The sequence below is a fragment of the Stenella coeruleoalba genome, assembly GCF_951394435.1.
Source record: "Stenella coeruleoalba genome assembly, chromosome: 11".
Lineage (NCBI taxonomy): Eukaryota > Metazoa > Chordata > Mammalia > Artiodactyla > Delphinidae > Stenella > Stenella coeruleoalba.
In genome coordinates, this window is record NC_137157.1 from 18,429,480 (window position 1) to 18,452,631 (window position 23,152).

Below are 23,152 nucleotides of genomic sequence, written 5' to 3' on the forward strand. Positions count from 1 at the left end.
AGGGTTTGGGGTGGGTTGTATCAACATTTACGGGCAAGTAGTGCAAAGAGTGGGGAGTCCAGCCAGAGTCCAATCAGCGAGTTCACTGGCTTGAGGATGGGGAGAGATTCATGGCGGACGTTTATTGGTCAGGAGATAAGTCTCCGTCTTCTGTGAATCAGGCGTTTATGGAAAATCAGTCTCAGGTGGTAAGTTTCATTTTTCCCAGGGCGCATGCCTGAGGGCCTCCATTTCCTGTCCTCCGGGTCCATTTTAGATTGAAATCCTCTCACGTTCCCGAGAGTGGAGTTGCCGGTGTCAGTTCATAAACTTGGGAGCTTCCCGGGTAAAATCTGAAACCGGCCCCTGTGAGCTGAAGGCCCTCTCTCCTGGAGAGACCCAGGAAAGAGGCAGATGGTTCCAGATTGGTAAGTGCAGTTTTAACAAGCAAAGGGGCTTACTTACGAGGCTTGTCACGGGGGCTGCAAGATGAGCAGATCTCCGCGCCCGCCTGCCAGAATCATAAAAGTTTATATAGAGGCTTTAACAGGGTTCAGTCACTTATACTGTCCAGATGGTCTCGACAACCCCTTGCTATCTCAAGGCTGTGTCCTTGGGGCAGCTACTAGTTCAGGGAAGGCAAGCGGAATGCACATTCCAAGGACAGGGGAGGGGTGAAGAGCTTCCGATGCCAGGGTCAATCGGTGGTCAGTGTCCTCTCCGTGACCTCCTCCAGCAGCTGGCTCATCTGGTAGTTCTGTTTAATTTTTCGAGGAGCTACTGTATGTTTTCCACAGCGCCAGTAGCATTTTATATTCCCAGGAAGAGTGACCAAGTGTTTCAGTTTCTCCGTATCCTTACCAACACTTGTTATTTTAAATGTTTTCCTAGAAAACATCCTAATGGATGTGAAGTGGTATCTCACTGTGATTTTGATTTGCATTTCCTTAAAGATCCATGAAGTTGAACATCTCTTTATGTGCTTATGGAACATCGGTGTGTCTTCTTTAGAGAAATGTCTATTTGAGTCCTTTACTTTGAAATTAGGTTGTTTGTTGTTGAGTTGTAGTTTTTTATATATTCTGGATATTAATCCCTTATCATGTATATAACTTATAAATATTTTCTCCCAGTTCCATGGGTTGGCTTTTCACTCTGTTGGTAGTGTCCCTTAATGTACAAATCGCTTTTAGTTTTGATGAAGTCCAATTTGTCTATTTTTTTCTTTTGTTGATTCTGCTTTTGTGTCATGTCCAACAAATCATTGACAACTCAATGTCATGAAACTTTTCCCCTATGACATTTTTAGAAGCTTTTTATAATTTTAGCCCTTACATTCTCATAATCCGGTGTATGCTTGTGTCTTTGATGTAAAAAAAAGTTTCACTAAAGCTGTTTCTTAAAGAACAGGAATATTATATTTTCTTCAATAAATAATTGATTAAAGCATTGCAGTTGGATATGGCCAACAATCAAGGGAGCAAAACAATGAAACCTCAAGAGGGTAAAAAGTGTGAGACAATGAGGGAGGAAGACAGCAGGAGAAGAATGTGCAGAAGGAAAAACAGGGAGAAGAAACCTCAGGCAGTTGAAAAAGCAAAGATCTGATTTTTTAATCCTATTCTTAAAAAAATACACCTACTGCCAGCATTTGTTATAATACAGTGTATATTTGTATAATGATTACCTAAATTTTGTATGCATTGAGGTTATTAAAAAATTATAATGAAAAAGATCACCGCATGCTTTGGGATGCAGATTAGGTAAAAAACAAGTTAAAAAAACATCTCATGTCCTTTAGTCATGGCTCGTTTTGTGGTCCTTTGTGGTCCTGCTCTAAAGGCATATGAGCCACCCCCTGATAGTCCACAGACTATCCGAAACAGTCCAAAAAGGACAGTCAATGGGATTTTAGCAAAAAGAAACACAAAATTTATATTTTCTTCCGTGTCCTGTAGATTTAATAAAAATAATGGAAGGAGTTGTATCAGCAGACGCAGGGCAAGCAATCTCTTGAAGTAAGAGCCCGCAAAAACCCGGACAGGGTGGCAGGCAGAGGTGAACTGCACAGACCTCAAGCTCCTTTCCTTCTCGCTTCCCTTCCCGCACACGAGGAATTAGCAAGAGACCGACTGGGTCCTGTCGCAGGATGGGCTGCCTGATTCTAAGTGTGTCGTGTGCCCTTTTCTGTCGAGAGAGAGGTGCCGCTTGGAATCACTGAGGGCAATTTCCCTTCCAAATGCACCACACCTCGGAGCCATGGAGGATGGTCTCCTCAGAAAGGAGGCGTAATGCAACCAATTTGAAAAAATGAAGCCTTGAGGAGGATGCTAGAAGGAATCCTGATTCTGGGAGTCTGGGGTTGGCTGATGTTCTAGAAGGCGGCTCAGCATGTGGACTGAAAGAGCCGATCCCTAAAAGTGGTCGCCCTGGGAGTGCCACAGGCCCGCTTGCTGCGCTTGGCACGGGGCTCAGGGTGGACTTCCTTGGGGAGTCAGTTCAGGACAGCCTGCGCAGGTACCAGGACCCTCGCGAGCTGTGGCAGCGAGGACCTACAGCATCTGGTTTTAACAGTGGCCCCGTGTGGCGAAAAGGGGCCATGACAGGTCCCGAGGCTCCAATTTTCTCCCAGCCTGGGCGTGGGAGCCACGTGAGCCCCGCTTTTGGACTGTACAGTTCCTTGGGGTTCGCGGATTATGGGGAGATGGGGTGGGGAGGAATCTTCTAGAAAGAGATGCTAAATTTCATGTCAAGTAAGTTTCATGGGGCCTTGACAGGTGATTTGAGAAACAGTTGCCTCTGGTTCATGGAGCACCTCATGTCCCTTACTTTTTTTTTTTTAAAACATTTTATCATAAAATATAAATTTTCAGACATATGAGATTAAAGAGTATGATGAACCCTCACGTACCCTTAAACCGGTTCCAACAATTATTAACATTTGCTAATGTTGTTAATACCTATCTTCCTTATATTTATGTCCCTTACATTTTAATAGAGTGAAAGTGGCATTTTGGACTGTGTACTTGGGTCCCCTCCTGCCACCTTCCAAGGGAGGATTTTCAGTCCCAATAGATGGAAAATACAGTTTTGCGTCTTGGACAGTTTTGGCTTGTGGGTATCACTAGTTGCTAGTATATGACACCTGGAAGGTTCCAAAAGTCCATTTCATGCAGGGTGAGCTCGTGGATCTGTTTCGGGTAGTAAAAGAATTTTTCCCCCACAATCCATGCCCATTAAGATAGTAGGAGAGGCAGGGGTGGAGAGGAGAGGGCTGTGGAGGGAAAGAGAGGAGAGACTGGGGAAGCATCAAGTAGCTGAAAAGGTGATGGAGTCTTGGAAGTGTCGTCAGTGGGAGCAACAGAGGTCTGGCACAGCACTGCATAATAATGACAAGTATTTCTATAGTCTCACTCAGTGTTATGCTCTATTCTCAGCATTTACCTGTGATCTCACGAATCGTCAACAATCCTATGCCACAGGTACTATTATTATTCCTCATCTATCAGTGAGGAAACTGAGGGACCAAGATGTCATGTGCCCAAGGGCAAGCTTGGGGTTCAAATCCAGGCAGTTTAGCTACGGATTCTGAACTCTTAACCTCTTTCTGTTGTCTCTTTGCCATCAATAGAACTGAGAGGAGAGGAGAGTGGAGTTTGATAGCCAACAGTAATGGTATAACTTAGATAATTTTAGTAGCCAGTGAAAGAAAACCCAAGTCAAACTGGCTTAAACCAAAAAGGAATGTATATCTACTGTACAGCACAGGGAACCCTGCTCAGTATTCTGTAATAACCTAAATGGGAAAAGAATTTGAAAAAGAACGGATGCATGGGGACTTCCCTGGCAGTCCAGTGGTTAAGACTCTGCTCTTCCAATGCAGGGGGCACGAGTTTGATCCCTGGTCAGGGAACTAAGATCCCACATGCCTCGTGGTGCGGCCAAAAATTAAAAAAAAAGAAAAGAAAGGAAAAGAATAGTTGCATGTATATGTATAACTGAATCACTTCGCTGTACACCTGAAACTAACACGACATTGTTAATCAACTATGCTCCAATATAAAATTAAAAAAAAAGAGAATGTATTGGTTCTCAGTAGTGAAAACTCCCGAGATAGACTTGGCTCAGGCATCGCTAGATTCAGGATTCGAATGATGACTTACCATCCTTGTCTCAGCTCTGCTTTTCCAGACTAGCCCTATTCCCAGATTGCTTAATGGTCCCAGGATTTCAGCACCCTCCCCCAACTCCCACCCAATCAATGGGAAAAGAGAATATCTTTTCTCCAGAATTCTCTTAAACCTATCTTCACACATTATTGGCTCTGATTAAGTTAAATGCATCTGTGGCAGAGACCAACTCAGTGTTTACCAAATCAAGCATCTCTTTCTTCTGTGTAAACAGCTCGGCATTTCCCAACCTCCCTTGTTGTTCGATGTGGCCCTGTGACAGAATTCTAGCTGATAAATATGGGTAGAAGTGACATGATCCTGATACTTTCTTTCCTTTCTGGATGACTGGAATGGAGATGACCCCCAGGGCGACCTTGGAGCCATGTGTATAAGGTGGGCAGATCAACCAAACAGAAAGAGCCGGGTCCCTAAATCACTGCATGGAGGAAAGTCACCCATCAGTTATGTGAGCAAGGAATAAACCCTATTATACTGAAGACGTGGAGATTTTAGTGGTTTTCTTATAAAATAGCTTGCCAACATGGCTAGAGGGATGTGATACATGTAAATCAATTAGGAGCCATCCCTGGGACTAGGAAGGAGTCATCAGCTAAAGCACATGGCTGGGAATAGGGAAAGGATAGTTTCTTGGAGGAAATTCAGGTTACTGGTACTAGGAGGTGAGGGAGATACTGGGCCAAATTCTCAGGGCAAACTGTGGATCCAGGAATCCAGCTCCAGATCTCTTTGCCAAGGATGTCCTCAGGTGTCGATCTTATTATCCAGTAGCCTTCTGGGACAGCTGGTTCACAATTTCTTTGAGACCTGCTTCAGTTCTTCATCTGGTCTTGCTCAGGCCCCGTATGTGAGGCCCCTTAGCACAGGGCAATGTGCTAAGCTCTGTGGGTGGAAACAGAGATCAAAGATGAGCCTGGGCCTGCTCAGAGCCCTTATTCCGAGGAGGGAAGACCTGGCATTCACATTTCAGCTAGGAATTTTTAAAAAACATTTAATTGAAATATAGTTGATTTACAATGTGTTAATTTCTGCTGTACAGCAAAGTGATTCAGATATCTGTATATATATATATATTTTTTATGTTCTTTTCCATTATGGTTTATCATAGGATATTGAATATAGTTCTCTGTGCTATACAGTAGGACCTTGTTGTTTATCCATTCTCTATATAATAGTTTGCATCTGCTAACCCCAAATTCCCACTCCATAGTCTGTTCTCTATGTTAGTGAGTCTCTTTCTGTTTCATAGGTAGGTTCATTTGTGTCATATTTTAGATTCCCCGTGTAAGTGATACCATATGGTATTTGTCTTTCTCTTTCTGACTTACTTCACTTAGTATGATCATCTCTAGGTCCATCCGTGTTGCTGCAAATGGCATTATTTCATCCTTTCTTATGGCTGAGTAGTATTCCATTGTGTGTATGTATCGCATCTTCCTTATCCATTCATCTGTCGATGGACATTTCGGTTCTTTCCATGTCTTGGCTATTATGAGTAGTGCTGCTATGAACATAGGGGTGCATGTACCTTTTCGAATTAGAGTTTTCTCTGGATATACGCCCAGGAGTGGGATTGCTGGGTCATATGGCAGCTTTATTTTTAGTTTTTTGAGGAACCTCCATACTGTTTTCCATAGTGGCTACACCAACTTACCTTCCCACCAACAATGTAGGAGATTCCCTTTTCTCCACATCCTCTCTAGCATTTGTTATTTGTAGTCTTTTTAATGATGGCCATTCTGACAAGTGTGAGGTGGTACCTCATGGTAGTTTTGATTTGCATTTCTCTAATAATTAGTGATATTGAGCATCGTTTCATGTGCCTGTTGGCCATCTGTATGTCTTCTCTGGAGAAATGTCTATTTAGTTCTTCTGCCCATTTTTCGATTGGGTTTTTTGGGTTTTTTTTTGTTGTTGAATTGCATGTGCTATTTGTATATTTTGGAAATTAAGCCCTTGTCAGTCACATCATTTGCAAATATTTTCTCCCATTCCGTAGGTTGTCTTTCTGTTTTGTTTATAGTTTCCTTTGCTGTGCAAAAGCTTGTAAGTTTGATTAGGCCCCTCAGCTAGGGATTTTGATACAAGTTTTAGCAGACAATTGTGTCCAAATAATTTCGTCGAACCCAAGCCTTAGCCAAATCTAAACGGAAGGTTTTATCTTGTTTTTGTTTTCAGAATGCCTGTGCTCACTGATCTCTCTGATGTGGAGGTCTGCTTTACTTACTGCTCTCTGTAGAGTTTTGCAGGATTCGGAATAGGCCACATCCTTTTCCTTTGCTGCAACTAGAGACAAAATGCACATTTTAGAGTCTGCCCCCTTTCCTCTCTCTATTCCCTATATTATCTCAATGTAAAGTTCAGGGTATTTTCCGCTATTCCCAGCTTCCTCTCTCCTTCTGCTTGAATGGAGGATGGGACCCTTGGAACCCACTGGCAGGGACCCAGTACTGTTGTGTCTGATTTACAGGTGATATATATGCCCTATTCATTCCCAACAATGGCTCAAACAATTCCCTGGGACAAGAATAGAGCTGACACATCAGTAGGAAGTGGTTGTGACTTCATGAAGTCCTTGATAGGTCAGGACCAGCAGTAAATCAGCTGCTTCCTGCCTTTTTATTTATTCAGTTCATTCATTTTTTCCAACAAATATTTACTGATGACCTACTATGTACCAAAGGCTGTTCTAGGCCCGTTGCTTTCTTCTAGCCCAGGGGTCAGCAAATTTTTCTCTGTAAAAGGCCAGAGAGTAAATATTTTAGGTTTGTTGGTCATAAGATCTCTTTTGCAACTACTCACCTCTGCCACTGTACTGCAAAAGCAGCCATAGGCAATGTGTAAACAGGTGGGGTTGTATTTCAATAAAACTTTACTTACCAAAGTAGGCAGTGGCCGAGATTTGCCTTGTGGTCCTAGTTTTTTTGACCCCTACGCTAACCTAATTCTAACCATAGTTCATCTCCATCCCTTATAAGATTTCACCTTCCTTTTTCTCCCAGAATTGGAGAGCAGAGAAGCCCATTAGTTAATCAATTGGTCAAGTTAACTAAATTCCAGTTCCAGAGGTTCTAGAGTTTGTTTCTTTTTCAATAATGATAACAACAACGTGATCAAAAAGAATAAAGGTAATAGCCGACAATTATGTAGCACTTATCATTGCCTGTAATCATTCTGTAATCACTTTCCAAATGGTAACTCGTTTTCTCTGATTTGGTAGAGAAGGGATTAAGACCTGGTAAAGAGGTTTATTTAATAGTGATACACACACACACACACACACACACACACACACACTTAATTTTGGCTATTTTCCAGTATCACATATATTTTGGTAAGATAAACTACATATATAATATATATATATACACACACACTTATTTTATTTAAATTATATAGATATTTGTTGAGATCTTACAAAATACCAAATGTCAAGCTAAGTGTTGTCCATGCATGACCTCGCTCAGTCTCCCAGCAGCCCTTTGAGGAAGGTGGAATTTTGATATCCATTCCTAGCCAAGGAAATTGGAGGTCCAAGTGGTTTAACAACTTGTGCCATTCAGCAAGTGTGGAGTGGGACTTGTTTGTGTCTCCAAAGCTTATGCTTTTCACCACTTTGCTATAACGACTTGTCGGACTAGGGGAGAATTAATAAATTAATAAATTCCAGACAGTCATGTAGATTTTATTACGATCGTATTTTATTTTTAAGTGAAAAACATTTTCCTTTTATGGTGCAAGCTTGTGAGATGACAGCATACAAGATGGTTTGTGTCTCTGTGGCCTTGGCATTACGATGACTGTCATTTACAAACACAGTGCCCAAGAGGCCTCATTAAACCAACAGGACAGTGGGATGTATGAAAACCTAAGTGCAGCTGCTCTGTGGAGGAATGTTGCCTGTGGGATGGAGCCAGGCCTTTATCAGGCCGAGGGGGTGGCTCTGGGCAGAGGCTCTGGGCTGCTTCACCCTGGAACGTGGCCCTGCGTCGACAGCTGACAGCCACCCCGCTTGCCTGGGGAGGTGTGGTCTTACCCATAGATTAGATCTTGAAAGCTGCCTCTTTGGGTGTCTTTTTGTTGTGTGGTTCAAAAGAGTTGCTCAGCTGGCGCAATTGCTGTCAGCAAAACGAAGCTGTATTTGAACAGGAGCTGGACAGGCCTGTCCTGGGGAGCGTGCTGAACCAAGTGGGCTAGATTTGAGTTGGATGCTGAGTGTGCATTTGAGAGCTCACCTTCTCCTGGATTTTGCAAGCTAGGATTGCACTAGGTCATGTGCATGTTTGGAGGAGATCCCTGTACTCTATGGGAGCAAATTGCTTTGGGGATGCATTGCCTCTTTCTGGTAGAGCACACAGTTAGTGTTTATGTGGGATGAGAAGGATTTCTCTCTCAACTCAATTTGAAGTGCTACAATGTCAGCCCCAAATGCAAATGCTATGGCAAAGGTAATTGGAGAGATAGTAGAAGCTACAATGACTAGGTTTTAGGAAATCTGAACTTTAGACTCAGTTCTGTTCCAAAGAACTATGTAAACTTCAATTGATCTTTTCAGCTGTTTGGGTCCCAGTACCTTTATCTGTTAAACGATGGGGTTGACATGGATGACATCTTATAGGAATAAGAAATCATGAAAAATGCAAGAGGGTCTGCTTTCTTGTCTTGATTTGTTAAGCAAATTGTTCATAAACTCGAAACCCAGGGATTGAACCTCATGGGACGAACTTATTTTTTATGGGGAGCTGTACAGAAGCATGTGTTGTGAGGTAGAGGTTTGGAGGAGAAGCCATCGTCTGGCCCCTGCTCTTTGCCTCTCCTTACATCTGTGCCTTTTGCCATAGAACTCTGTAGTACCCTCCCTGCTTGACCTGAGCTCAGGCTTTGGCCAGTGGGATGTTAGCAGATGTGACGTAAGCAGAGGCCTGTAACTGCCTTGAGCAGCGGGACTTGATCTCCTGATCGTCTGGCATCGCCATGAGAACATGCCAGGGGTAGCCTGCTGGAGGGTGAGAGACAAGAGGAGCCGAGCTGAGTCACCCCCAGTAGCCTCAGTCGAAGCCAGTCTAGATCAGCTGAGAGTCAGCCAACTCTCAGACATGGGATTGAGCTGAGCTAAGATAGCAGAACCCCCAGGCCAAACCTCAGCTGAGCTCCAAAGTGTGAAAAGTAAATGCCTGTTGTTGTATGACAATGAGGTTTTGTGGTTATTTGTTATGCAGTGAAAGCTTACTGGTATATGGACCCGGGGAATTTCATTTCTGTCCCAGCCCTTAAATGCCAGGTGTATTTTTAGTGCAACTGGGATCTTCAAGGCAATTCTAGATCTTTTCTTGGATAGACTCTAACTGGCTGTAGCATACAATGGAAACTGACAAGGGGACCAGAGAATATCTGGGATAAGTCTAGGATATATACTCTGGAGGCTGGAGCAGAACCAGGTTGACTATGAGGCAGGGTTCCCATCGATGTACCATCGGTGATTCAGTGCTTTGTTGGACAAGGTACCTGTGAAGGTTTACTTGCTCAAGGGACCTGAAGAGAATGTAGATACACGTTGGGAATGCACACAAGCTACTTGAGAAACCAGTGACTGACTGTCGGCTCTCATTCTGACTGTCAGGCAAAATAACCTGTTGATCAAGCAAGTCCAAACACATTGCTTATTGCAGTAGGGGGACCACTACATTACCAGTCTTAGGAACATCACAGAAGGGGAAGTGATGTTTCAAAGGCAGGAAATTGATAGTGTTTTAGGGGTCTGGTTAATGTGGGTCTTTCAGCAGGGGCCTGACAGTGAGGGGACACACTTTGAAGTACGGTGGTGGGGGACTGCTGTGCGTGGTGAGGTGTGGTTTGGAAGTGAGCCTTGCAGAGTAAGCAGCGGTTTGATGACCTCAGCTGAGAGTTCTGAGAAAGGGCCCATTCACCCCGATGTGGGCTAGCTGAATAGTCTAGTTTGGATGCGTGGATTTTCAGAAAGTTCCCGGAACAGAGTTATTTGGAGCTTCATCTTCCTGGACAAGAACTGTCTGAAACAGCGCAGTTGTGTTGGAGCCCCGTGTGGAGGGGTTGTCACCCTGGCGGAGACCGTCAGCTGTGTGGTGGGGGACGGTGTCTGTTCTCTAGATCAGTGAACGCTGTGTTCTCATCGCGTGAGCTGGGAAGTCACATGGCTTCTCTGAATGACCCCTTTCACGGGTCCAACGAGGATAATGACCATTCCTCTGGCAAGGCGTTGTGGAGAAGACTGAAGGGGAGAAAGCACAGGATGAGGTAACAAATGCCAGGTACACAGGAAGTGCTTGACAAATGGGGGCCATTTCCAGATTCCAAATGACGTTAGCGGCAGTTCTGAGATGACTCCGACAGTAAGAGGGAGAAAGGGGAGAAAAGACAGCAGCCCTACTTGGAACAGGTACTCTGGCATCAGCAGTTGGGTATTAATGGCAAAGGTGAAAACTGAAATTAAGTACTTCTAGCTCCAGGGAATGGGGTTTTTGGTATAAGAAATTGTTTTTGCAAAGCCTGACTCAGGGATGTCCTGCATCAGAACGGATCATAATTACTTGCCTTAGAGCCTCTGGAAGGAATGCAGCCCCACTGGCCCATTACGGACTTTTGACTGCCGGAACTGTACCATAATACATTTGGGTTGTTTTTAAGGCACTGAGTTTGTGGTAATTTGTTTCAGTAGTAATAGAAAAAGCAGTACTGAGGCTCAATACTTTAAAAAACTGTAAAGGGATCCTGAGACCAGAAAAATTGAAAAGCGCTGTCCTGGATCATCTAGATCACTGATATTGGCAGAGGGGAGTGATGTGGAAATAGAGAAAAGGGCAGAGATGCAGCCGGGGACCATGTTGCAATGGTGTTTAGGACCTTTTATGCCATTTTTCAAAAGAGAGTGGTGGGTGTGATTGTCTGTTTTTTTTTTTTTTTTTTTGGTCTGATTGTTTGAAGCAGTGCAGCCCTGTCTTCACACTGGGAGGAAGCCCAGTGTACAGAATCCACACGCCTGCCTTGCTTTGGTTCAAGTAAGGATGGCAGGGGCTTCACCTCCCCACAGCCACTCAAGAGGCCCCTTGGAGCGTGGTGTGAAGAGCCCTGTTTAGGCCAAGGTCTTAGAGTCTTAAGTCATGTTAGGATTTTAGTGCCTACTGGTCACCCCAGTGGAGGGAGGATTCAAGGGTGGCAAAGCATGGAGGTCTTCTGGAAGACAGGCTAGGACCTTGATTAGAGAAATGAAATTTGGGTGAAAACGAGGTGAATGAATTGAGGAGTTTCAGGTTGAAAATCAGTCATAGTTGTCGTTGATTGAACGCTGTGGGTGAGGGAGAGGATGACCCACAATGACCCCACAGATTTCCATGTTGGATGACTTGGGGCAATAGTGGCAGTGGCTGACATTTATTGAGATGCGCCTTATATTGTCCACTTTACAGGCATTATCTTGTTTAGTCCTCACAGTGACTCCATGAGGTCTGTATTCTTTCACCCCCATTTTATATATGAGAAAACTGAGCCACAGACTTCAGGAAAGAACTAGGAATAGCTGAACTGGATTCCAAACCAGTCACACTCCACAACCTGAACACAGCCATTTCTTGTCCTGTTGGTAACTGACCACGCAAATAGATACTGGCTGTTCGTCACCATTTTGGGGTCACCGACCGCTCTGAGAATCTAATGAAAGCGAAGTATGCATCCTTGCACCAGTAATTATATGCACAGGCTTCAACGGGAATTTTCTTTGGATGTGTCCATGTCACTCAGCTAGTGAGCGTCAGAGCCTGACCTTACCCAAGGCCGCATCTCCCTTCCGCTCCTCCAATCTGCTTTTCCCTGAAGGTAATGAGCTCCGTTCCGGGAACATTTGGAAGTCCAGAAGTATAACCTTTGCTCTGCTGCTAATATGCTTGCGACTTTGGACAAAGCAGTAATTTTGTAGTTTCTTGTCTATAAAATGGGGACAATAATGACCCCATTTAACTTTCCCCTACTTAACTCAGGGGAAAGTTATAAAAGTTGGGAAGTTATAAGGAACTTTTATTACTGTGCAAGTTCAAAGTCTATCCTGCAGGTAAATTCTACATTTTCCATGTGTTACTGCAGCACATTCAGGAAATCATCTGCAAACTTCAGATGAAGTTTGAAATATTTTAGGATAAGTTTTTTTTTCTAGTGTTTTGACTGTCTTGCTGCAGTTGTATTATCCAAGTAATTACATCTGACTGAGCAAGCTTGAGTTATTGAGAAATGATTATGGGCAACAATTATCAATGATTATTACCTTTGCACACGAGAAACTAACGCAACATTGTAAATCAGCTATATTTCAATTAAAAAAAATAATTACCTTTGCTATAGGATGTAACATAAAGCCCAGATTCATTCATTCACTCACTCATTTATTTATTTGTTCCTTTGTTATCCATTTATTTAACAAATATTTTTTGAGCATCTACGATGTGTCAAGCATCATGGTAGGTGCTAGGGATGCCTTGGTAAACAAGCGTGGTCCGTGTCCACCGTTATGGGGCTGCCATTCGTGGTGAAGAGAGAATGCAGGGATCTTGTATCCCATTCCTACTTGCCTTTCCACTCCCACCTAACTAGCATTGGTCAGGCTTCTTAAATTGTTGTGCTCAAGGCTATCACAGGGCTTTGGGGCCTGCTGTCCCCTCTGTCTTGAATGCTCTCTTTAGCCCTGTGTCTGCGGGCCTCAAGACCAACCTTAGGCTGGATGATTTGCTAGAAGAATTCACAGGACTCAGAAAAGCTATTGTATTCATGGTTACGGCTTATTACAGTGAAAAGAAACAGATTAAAATCAGAAAATGGAAAAGGCTCATGGGACAGAGTCCAGGAGAAACCGGGCGCAAGGTTCCAGGTGTCCTCTCCCAGTGGAGTTGCACAGACCCCCTTCATCCTCCCACCAATGATGACAACACGAGTAAAGTGGTGGCAGCCAGGGAAGTTTGCCCAACTGGGTGTGCAGGGTTTTTAACTGAAGATTGTACGTAAGCCGGCAGTACCTTGTGGCCGACCTCAGCTACTCAGATTCCAACCTCCCAGAACAAAAACTTGGCATTCTCCATAATCATACTGTTAACATAAACTAGCTGATCACACTGGTACCACGTGGCCCAGGGCCTCAGGCATACAGAAACACTCTTGACAGGCAGAACATTCCAAAGGGCTCAGAGCTCATCTTCCAGGGCCCATCCTAACCTTTCTTGGGAATGTGCAGGGTTTGAACAACCCAGGTCTGCTGAGTTAACCCTTTCCTGCAGAGACCCTCAGATCATTTTTTATTTTCTTGGGGATGCTTTCCCTAACTAGGCCAAATTTTTCTAGTTTGAGGTCTCATGGTACCCTGTATATAACACTTCTCACTTTGCCAGTTTTTAAGTTTTTAAGCATGTGTTATTATTTTTTAAAAAACTATCTCTCTCAATAGACTCTTTCCCCAGTGATGGTGGGGCTGTGGCTGTTTTTTTTACCACTGTAAACCTCCCACACCTGGCAGGGGGACCGGATCTGCCACATAATAAGGGCTGAGTGTATATTTCTTTGAATGAATGAATAACAAAGAAATGAAACGAATAGCACTTGTTATTGGTTCTGTGAAGGAAGTAAACAAGGTAAAATGCTAGAGGATGATATAGTGGGGTACATGGATGGATGATCTTAGAGAAGGTCATTGGAGAAGACCTTCAGAGAAGGAGAGCTGAAAGATATGGAGGAACCCTATACACGGAGTCTGGGCAGAGTATCTGAGGAAGAGGGAGGGACAAGCACAGAGTTCTGGAGGCTGGGAGAGGCTGGGTCCATTCTAGGAACTGCAAGGAAATTGAGGCTCCTGGAGCATTGTGAGAGGACAGTGGCTTAAGATGGAAGCTGGGGAAATCTTGGAGGCCAAGAGGAGGAGTTGGGATTTTATTCTGTGTGCAGTGGGAAGCTGCTGAGGATTTTTCTGAAGGGAGTGACGCTAACTGATTTCTGTTTTTAGGTGATTTCTTTAGCTGCTCTGCAGAGAGTAGATTGCAAGAGTCCAGAGTGGAAGAGGGGACGGTCCAGTCAGGAGGCTGTTGTGACAGCCTAGCAGGTGATGGCCAATCTATCAGGAGGTGGCGATGGGATGAATCAGGGCAGAGAAGTGGCAGTGGCAAAGGAGAGTAGCGGACTGATGTGAGATACATTTTGGGTTTAGAATTCACCTCTTGATGGAAGGTGGGTTTGAGGCTGAGAAAAAGAGAGGAGTTCTGCAGCTCAGCGTGTATCTCCTTGGAATAAATGTGGCAGATGTGGATGTCAAGCAAGGGCAGTTTAACATTTAGATCCTTTTCTAATGTTAACATGAAATCGGCAGGTGGTTCAAAATGAATTCTTAAAGAAGACAGAGGCTTCATGTTATGCTTTTTGATTCTGAACTGCTTCCAGCTCAGTGCTTTTGCAATCTGTCTTAGTTTGGGCTCCTCAGGAAGCAGACCCGAAGACAAGGATTTAAGGGGAAGTGGTTTATTTGGGAGGTGATCCCAGGAGACATTGGTAGGGGAGTCGGGAGAGGAGATGGGAAGGGAAGCAACCATCGTGGAGCAGGTCAGTGCTCTAGGCATTTGGGGCTTAGTCCTGCTGGTGACTCAGTGGTCAGAGAATCCCAGCCAAGATTTGGGGCATGGGGGAGTGTATATCTCAACTCCAGTTAAACCCTGCTTGACGGATACTCCTGGGGCCTTGTATTTCCCAGCACTCCACCTTGCCATGTGTCCCAGGCAGAGCAGGCTCTGGTGGCCAGAGGAAACCCCAGGTACAGAGGCGCAGATGTTGGCAGTTGGGCCAGATTGCACTGTAACGATAAGGCCTTCATGGTGAGGGCTGGACAGCTTTTACCACACAGTGAAAACAGCGTCAGCAGTTACTGAAACGCTCTGTAAACAGAACGTACCACGGCTTTCCTTCAGAGGACTGGAGAATTGCACGTACAAGCACAGGCACTTCATTTTTGTTTTGAGTTAAAAAAACTTAATTTTTTTGCGTTTAAAATCTTTTGACATACTTTTTGTGATTTCAAAACTTTGTCTTCTTTACTGTGCTCAACCTTTCTTCCTGTCATTTGATACTTTTCCTTACATGGCTCTGGATGAGCTCAAATCGTTTCTTGGAATTGAATGTGGTTTCTTTTGCTCTCAGATACTATATTAGTTTCCTAGGACTGTCATAACAGATTACCACCGAGTGGCGTAAAACCAACAAATTTATCATCTTGTAGTTCTGGAGGCCACATTCCCTAAGAAGGCTATAGGGGGGAGTCCTGCCTTATTTCCTCCAGGTGTTCCCCTGCTTGTGGCTGCATAACTCCAATCTCTGCCCCATCTTCACCTGGTTGTCTCCTCTTACCCCTCTGTCTCCCCTCTGTGTGCCTCTTAGAACAACACTTGGCATTGGATTGAGGGGCCATCTGTTGTATAATCAAGGATAATTTCATCTTGAGACCTTTGATGTCTGCCAAGACTCGTTGTCCAAACAAGGTCACATTCACAGGTTCTGGGGGTTAAGACATGGACGCTTCTTTTTGCCGTATAACCTACTATAGACCCTATGAGGTTTGTTAGTTGAAACGCTCTGATATTCACGTGGGCCAAAAGTTCTCGTCTAAAAGTAGGTAATGTATGTTTTTGAAGATTTGTTCACGTGACCTCTCCGTAACCAGCTGAGTTCCATTAGGCTGCTGCTACTTTGTTCGTCTTCAGAGCTCTTGTTCTAAAATATAGGTGGGTGCTTTCCAAACAGAAGAAACTTCTGATAAAGTAACACTCAACACTAACCTCTTGGAGGATGGTGTGATGGGTAATTTCATGTGTCAACTTGACTGGGCTAAGGGATGTCCAGATAGCTGATGAAACATTAATTCTGGGTATCTCTGTGAGGATGTTTCTGGAAGATATTAGCATTTGAATTGATAGACTGAGTAAAGATCACCCTCACCAATGTGGCTGGGCGTCATCCAATGTGTTAAGGGCCTGAATAGAACAAAAAGGTGGAGGAAGGGCAAATTTGCTTTCTGTTTGAGCTGGGACATCCATCTCCTGCCCTTGGACATCGGTGGTGCTTGTTCTTGGGCCCTTTGAACTCTGGCTGGGACTCACACTGTCAGCTTTCCTGGTTCTTAGGCCTTCAGGTTTGAGCTAGAACTATACCACTGGCTTTCTTGGGACTCCAACTTACAGACTGTGGGACTTCTTAGCCTTTATAATCATATGAACCAATACCTCACTATAAATCTCTTTCTGTGTATCTCTCTATTATCTAATTAGTTCTGTTTCTCTGGAGATCCCTGACCAGTACACATGGTTTTCTGAGTTCTTACCCTGATATTCATTATGACTAAGCCCTGACTTTTAGTCCATGTGATTTCAGTGTTGAGTGATGCTGAGTGAGTTCAGTGTTGAAATGTTCATAGCTTGGCAGAAATACCCAAACGGTAATAATAGGTATTATTTTTGACTGCTTACAATGTTCATGACAATAAGCAATCAGGGAAAGTTTAAATATCCCCACTTGTAGATAGAGACTAAAACTTAGAGGGAGGGCAGTTGAATCAAGATGGTGGCATAGGAAGAGTCTGAACTTACCTCCTCTGACAGACACAACAAATATACAGCTACATGCGGATCAGTTCCCTCTGAAAAGAACCTGAGAACTGGCTGAACACCTGCTCCACAACAGTGGATAAAAAGGACCACACTGAGAGGGGTAGGAGAGGCAGAGAAACACTCTTGCCAAAACCTCACCTTGGTGTGATGGCACACATAGGGAGGGATCTCACTGGATGGCTGCTTCTCCTGCATGACTGAGGGGCTGACATCCCACATCAGGCACCCTGTCCCCTGGAATATACACCAGAGAGATGAGCCTGCAAACTGTCTGGCTTAGAAAACCAATGGAGCTGATAACCAAAGATCCCGAAGTGCCCTCTTATAAGGCTTGCCTGTGGTCTCGTTCACCCTGAGACCCAGTGAAACAGCAGCAGTTTGAAAAGTGCAGCGACTCTATGTGAAGGAGAGTCATTTACGAAGCTAAAAGCATTGGCTGGATGGGCAGGGGATGGTAGGAATTGTCCCTGGAGATGTAGGCACTGGTGGACACCATTGTTGTGCTTCCCACCTGACATTGCTAGCACAGGTGGGAGAGCTCTGATATGGGTGAGCAGTCACAGCATTATTCCCACAGCCTTGCTAAAACCAAAAGCCCTGTTGGTTGTAGTACTTCTCCACTCCCTGGCTGGGGCTGGAGTTAAAACTGATACCTGTACATACAAGGCTCTCTCCTGCTGCATTGCTGAAACCTGTGGGTGCATGCAGTCAAGTCATTTCCTGATGCCTTTCTGAAACAAGAGAGCAAGTCCTAACCCCTACACTCTTCAGCTGCTGAGTTACACACAGTCCACACAGGGGACACCCCTTGATTGTCTGCACTTGGTGGTCAAGGAGGCTGATGTTCCTGAGCTCCATAGGACTGTAATAATCAGGAATACAGTTCTTGGCAGGTCACCACCCCCAGGGCACCACACTGACAGCAGACTGGAACACATCCCAGTCTTTTTATGAAAAAGGCCTGTTTACTTAGCCTGGAGTATCACCCTGAGGGACAGGCTTCATGTTTTCCACACACCTAGAGGCTTAGGAGGTACTCCTAGGGAATGTAAGCAGGGAAACACCATCATTGTGTACCCCTTCAGCCTTGCTACAACTCAGTGAGACTCCCCAGAAAGGAGCTTATACCCTCATCAGGAGCGTTGATTTTTGCAACTGTCATCCAGGGGACACCTCCAGATCTCCTGGTCCAGAGGCCAGCGGAGATTACAATTGACCCTACAGGACTGTATATATCTGTGTACTTTAACAGCTGCTACCTGAGGGTCTGGCTTCCAATCAGCTTGAAACTGGGTGCTAAATGAGAGTCTTTGCCTTGGAACACTGGCAGGTCTCAGCACACCCTTGACAGGGGCATATCAAGAATAAATCAGGTTGGGGACTTCCCTAGTGGTCCAGTGGTTAAGACTCTGTGCTTCCACTGCAGGGGGCGCAGATTCCATCCTGGGTCAGGGAAATGCTGCATGCTGTGGGGTATGGCCAAAAAAAAAAATCAGGTTGTATAGAGAGCCACAAAGATTTGAGAGACAATCAAGAGCTAGGGCAGGCTTGAATGAGAAGTATCCTCACCTACACAAGGCCACTCCTTCAAGACTGCCTAATACTTAGAAAAAAACACAGAGAGCCAAGCAAAATAAGAAAACAGAAACATGTGCCAAACAGAAGAGCAAGACATAACCTCAGAAAAACGCTTCATTGATATGGAAATAAGTAATCTACCAGATGAATAATTCAAAGTAATTGTCATAAAGATGCTCACTAAATCCAGGAGAAGAACTTCAACAAAGAGTTAGAAAATATAACAAAGAACCAGTCAGAGCTAAAGAATACAACAGAAATAAACAAAATTACACTAGAGGGAATCAAAAGCAGATTAGATAATAGAGCAGAATGGATCAGTGATCTAGAAGACAGGGTAATGGAAATCACCCAACCAGAATAGCCAAAAGAAAAAATAATTGAAAAAAATGGGGATAATGTAAGGGATTTCTGGTATAACATCAAACATACTAACATTTATATTATAGGGGTCCCAGAAGGAGAAGAAAGAAAGGGGTAGAAAACTTATTTGAAGAAGTAATGGCTGAAAACTTCCTTAATTTGGGGAAGGAAGAAGACATCCAGGTCCAGGAAGTACAGAGAATCCCAAACAAAGTGAACTCAAAGAGATCCATACTGAGACACATATAATTAAAATGTCGAAGGTTAAAGATAAAGAGAGAATTTAAAAAGCAAGAGGAAAAACTAGTTAAGTATAAGGGAACCCTCATAAGACTATCAGTGGATTTTGCAGCAGAAACTTTCTAGGTCAGAAGGGAGTGGCAGGATATATTTAAGATACTGAAAGGAAAAATACCTTACAACCAACAATCCTCTATCTGGCAAGCTTATCATTCAGAATCGAAGGAGAGATAAAGTTTCCAAGACAAGAAAAACTAAAAGAGTTCATCACTACTAAACCAACCTTAAAAGAAATGTTAAAGGGACTTCTTTAAGTAGAAAAGAAAAGGCCATACCTAGAAATAGGAAAATGTGTGAAAGAAAACAATCTTACTGGTAAAGGCAAATATATAATAAGGGCGGTGGGTCAACTATAAAGTTGGTAGAAAGGTTAAAAGACAAAAGTAGTAAAATCAACTATAACTACAATAAGTAGTTAAGGGATACACAAAATAAGAAGATGTAAAATATGACATTAAAAAAATGTGGAAGAGAGAAGTGAAAATATAGTGCTTTTAGAATGTACTCAAACTTAAGAGACTATCAACTTAAAATAGACTGCTTTATATATAGATTGTTATATATGAACCTCATGGTAAATACAAACCAAAAGCCTATAATAAGTACATGAAAAATAAAGAGAAAGGAATCCAAACATAATACTAAAGGCGAAAATCACTAAACCACAAGGAAAGAGAGCAAGAGAAGAAGAAAAGAACAGAGAAGAACTACAAAAACAACCAGAAAATAGTCAACAAAATGGCTATATGTACATACCTATTAATATTCACTTTAACTGTAAGTGGATTAAATTCTCCAATTAAAAGACATAGGGTGACTGAATGGATAAAAAAAGATGACCTATCTATATGCTGCCTATAAGAGACTCACTTCAGATCTAAAGGCACAGACAAGCTCAAAGTGAAGGAATGGAAAAAGATATTCCAAGCAAATGAACACAAAAAGAAAGCTGGGGTAGCAATACTTATATCAGATAAAATAGACTTTAAAACAAGGACTGTAACAAAAGACAAAGAAGAATATTACATAATAGTAAAGGAGTCAATCCAACAAGAGGATATAACATTTCTAAGTATTTATGCACCCAACTTAGGAGCACCTACATATGTAAAGCAAGTATTAATAGACATTAGGGAGATATTGATAATGATACAACAATAATAGGGGACTTGAATATCTGACTTACATCAATGAACAGATCTGGACAGAAAATCAATAAGGAAACATTGGTCTTAAATGACACATTAGACTAGATAGCCTAAATAGATATATACAGAATGTTCCATGCCAAAACTGCAGCATACACATTCTTTTCACATGTACATAAACAGTCTCCAGTATAGATCACATGTTAGGCCACAAAACAAGTATCAATAAATTTTAGAAGATTTAAATCATATCAAGCATCTTTTCCAACACAATCGTATGAAACTAGATATCAATTACATGGAGAAAACTGGAAAAAACACAAACATGTGGACACTGAACAATATGCTACTAAACGATCAATCAGTCAATGAAGACATCAAAGAGGAAATAAGAAAATATCTTGAGACAAAAAAAATCGAAGCACAGCTTTCCAAAATCTATGGGACACAGCAAAAACAGTTCTAAGAGGGATCTTTATAGTGATACAGGCCTAGCTCAAGAAACAAGAAAAATCTCAAACAATCTAGCTTTATACCTAAAAGAACTAGAAACAGAAGAACTATCAAAACCCAAAGTTAGTAAAATGAAGGAAATAATAAAAATCAGAGTGGAAATAAATGGAGATTAAAAAATCAATAGAAAAGATCAATGAAACTAAAATCTGGTTCTTTGAAAGGATAAACAAAATTGACAAACCTTTAAGCCACACTCATCAAGAAAAAAAGAGGCCCCAAATAAATAAAATGAGAAATGAAAGAGAAGTTACAACTCATACCACAGAAATACAAAGGATCATTAGAGACTACTATGAAAAATTATATACCAAGTTGGACAACTTAGAAGAAATGGATAAATGTCTAGTATACAATCTTCCAAGTCTGAGTCATGAGGGAATAGAAAATCTGAATAGATTGATTACTAGTAATGAAATTGAATCAGTAATTCAAAACTCCCAGTAACTAAAAGTCCAGGACCAGACAGCTTCACAGGTGAATTCTACCAAACATTGAAAGAGGAGTTAATACTTATCCTTCTCAAATTATTCAAAAAATTAAAGAGGAAGGAATGCTTCCAAACTCATTCTACAAAGCCAGTGTCACCCTGATACCAAAACCAGACAAAGATAAAAGAAAAAAAGAAAATTATAGGCCAATATCACTCATAAATACAGATGCAAAAATCCCCAAGAAAATATTAGCAAACCAAATTCAACAATACATTAAAAGGATCATAGGCTATAATTAAGTGGGATATTTTCAGTAAAGTTGCAGGATACAAAATTAATATGCAAAAATTGGTTGCATTTTTATACACCTATAATTGAAAAGAATAAAATACCTAGGAATAAATTTAACAAAGGAGGTGTTAAAATGAAAACTATAAGACACTGATAAAGAAATTGAAGAAGACACAAATAAATGGAATCTATCATGCTCATAAACTGGAAGAATTAATATTGTTAACATATTCATACTACCCATACAATCTTCAGATTCATTGCAAGCCCTATCACACTACCAATTGTGTTTTTCATAGAACTAGAACAAATAATTCTAAAATTTGTAGGGAATCACAAAAGACCCCAAATAGCCAAAACAATCCTGAGAAAGATCAAAGCTAAAGTTATCAAGTTCCCTGATCTCAAACTATACTACAAAGTTATGGTAATCAAAACAGCATGGTACTGGCACAAAAACAGACACATAGGTCAATGGAACAGGATAGAGAGCCCAGAAATAAACCCACAAATATAGGGTCAATTAATCTATGACAAAAGAGGCAAGAATGTACAATGGAGAAAGGGTAGTCTCTTCAGCAAGTGATGTTGGGAAAGTTGGACAGCCACATATAAATCAATGAAGTTAGAACACTCCCTCACACCATACACAAAAATAAACTCAAAACGGCTTAAAGACTTAAATCTTTGACATAACACCATAAAACTCCTACTTTTCTGCTTTGCTACAGGGTTAAGCCCACAGTGGTAGTGAACTTGAAAAGAATCTAGCATTACCTGATTGCCCTTCTCTGTCTCACATCCCTAATTCCCTAAGAGTATTTTTACTTGACTCCTGACTTCAGGGTTGCCTTCTGGAGAACTCAAACAAGGACAGCAGTTTATCTAGTTTACTTACTTATTGACTTTTTATCCTGTTGAAGGTCATTTAAGACACACTTTACTGAGTAGCATGAAATTTTTATTTGCAGTTCTTGGACTACTGACCAGACTTCAGCCCTCCTTCTTTACCAGTTGTTCCCCCTCAACCCCTTTCAAGGCTACTTTTGATTTTTTTTTTCTTTTGCCAAATGTCATTTACATCAAGGGTGAGAAAACCACGGTACCCTGTTTTTTGTAAACACAGTGTTTTTTGGAACCCAGACATGCCCATTTGTCTAGGTATTGTCTATACTGTTTCGGACCCACATCCACTTAAGACAGATCACAGGGCTTGCAAAGTCGAGACTTTCCTCCCAGGTCGTTTACAGAGAAACTTTGCTGACCCCTGACCTATATAAAATCAGATGATTTGCTTAACCCACTTCTGAACCCTCCTGCCACCCCACCTGGGAGAGCCCCTTTCCATGCCTTCTTCCTGAGGGATTCACTGACCCTGCCGGCCTCAGGTTGGTGAAAGGGAAAGAGCTCTGGGGCCAGAGTCCAGGATCTGTCACTTTCTACTTGGGGGATCCTGGGAAAATCACTTCCTTGGTGCTCAGCCGTCTCCTCTGGGGAAATGAAAGGCCGCCCTAGAACAGTGTTGTTTAAATTTCCCTGATCAGAAGAACTATCTGGGGCACTTACCAAAAACAGATTCCCAGGCTCTCCTCCTTACTGCAGGGAGCAAGAGGGTAGGGCGGGGCCTGGGAATCTGCACATTTGCCAAGCAGCACGGGAGTTTAGTAACCACTGACCTAAACAATTTCCAATGAACTTGT

General features: G+C 42.6%; 1 protein-coding gene across 4 annotated transcripts in view; it reads left to right on the forward strand.

Annotated features, from left to right (window-relative positions):
• Window positions 1-179: 179 nt before the first annotated feature.
• Window positions 180-23,152, forward strand: part of LOC307194945 (uncharacterized protein C12orf42) — a 307,116-nt gene continuing 284,143 nt past the window's right edge. For all 4 annotated transcript variants that reach the window (XR_013830674.1, XM_079938427.1, XM_079938426.1 and 1 more), the window contains exon 1: window positions 180-407. The gene's annotated coding sequence lies outside the window, so the exon portion shown is untranslated. The remainder of the gene's footprint in view (window positions 408-23,152) is intronic.